We start from the raw sequence: 1,486 nt of genomic DNA, 5'->3' as shown, positions 1-1,486 counted from the left end.
TGTTCCGAGACGAGGGTGTCTGTGACACTCCATAAATACTGAATGGAAGGGGTCTCTGTGCTTGGGGATGAATCTCTTTGAAGTTCTTCCCTGTAGATTTTTTCCCCCTAAAAATGAAGTTTAGATGTTGGTTAAAAATAGTTGCGTGAATGATACTCACTGTCTTAACCCTGAAGCGTTTGGAGAAAGATAAAGATATATGATAGCTTGTTCCTAAGTCACATGTTATGTTTCCATTTTAAAGCCAATATATCTTTGCTCTTAAATATAGTGATTCAACTTCATCCAGGAGAGAAGTCTTGGATGTAATACATCTTAAATATTTCTTCTTTATTCAGCTTGATAATGTTGTTGAAGAAAACCCCCCGAGGGAATACAAATGAAAGTATATTCTGGTCCATGCTTCTCCTTGCCCGGTTTCTATTTATTTAAAGGAACCATCTGAGGTGTAATGACCCACATGTTATCGTGATGTGCAAACATAAGCAGCAGTCAGTCCCATAATTTTTTACACTGAGAAAGTTTCCTGCAGTCTTGTAAGCTACATCTGTTGCTACCGGCTTTACTGAAGCATTTATTGCTTATTTCATGGGTTACTAAGTCCTCGGCTTGGTTAGGATGGCCGTGAGCATTTATGGGGAGTTCCCCGTGTTCTGCTGTCTGCAGAAGCAGCCAGAGGTCTCCCTCCCATCTGTCCACAAGTGCTGGCTTCGTGCTCAGTGTGTGTCTCCTGTCCAGCCCCGAGACCAGCAGAAGGCTAGCATGAGCTTATGTGACTGCTCTTCCTTGATGCGCTGGAAGGGAAAATATTTCCATCTTCTTGTCTCCGGTTTCCAGAATAGATGCACATTGTCTTTCAGTGGTTACTGAGTACACGTAGTACAGCGTATCTGTTTCTGGATTCTCTTCTGTCCTTCTGGGCATAGTCTGTCTCACGACTAAATTGGTGTCATACAACGTAGTATTTAGACTTTGCTGTGTTCTCTGACAACACATGTTGGGGCTGTTCTAAGTTCTATGCCAGTCTAGAACTGCCACATCGTCTTTGACACCTGCCCGGATCTCTCAGCAGGAATATCCCTCCATTTATTGGACACATAACCAAGAACATTTGGATATGAAGCTTTTATTTGTCCTAATGAGTGCTGCTGTGGGTGCACTTGTAGATGGACACCCCATCCCCCACACACGTGAACGTTTCTGTAGGAGAGAGTCTAGGAAACGGATGTGCGGGGTCAGAGTGGATGGGCACCTCACATTTCAGATCGCGTTGCCGGTCCTTCCCCAAAGGATTTGCAGCGGTTGGTGCTTGTGCTGGCAAACCGGCACAGTGCTTTACCCAGCGGTTGACGGAGAAAAAGTCATATGTCACTGAAATCAGAATTTATTTTAACATTTTTACTTATTTTTGAGAGAGAGAGACGGAGCATGAGCGGGGAAGGGGCTGAGAGAGAGGGAGACACAGAATCCTTAGCAGGTTCCAGGC

Source organism: Leopardus geoffroyi, chromosome A1 (genome assembly GCF_018350155.1).
Source record: "Leopardus geoffroyi isolate Oge1 chromosome A1, O.geoffroyi_Oge1_pat1.0, whole genome shotgun sequence".
Lineage (NCBI taxonomy): Eukaryota > Metazoa > Chordata > Mammalia > Carnivora > Felidae > Leopardus > Leopardus geoffroyi.
The sequence above is the reverse complement of the archived record's forward strand: the minus strand, read 5'-3'. Positions refer to the sequence as shown.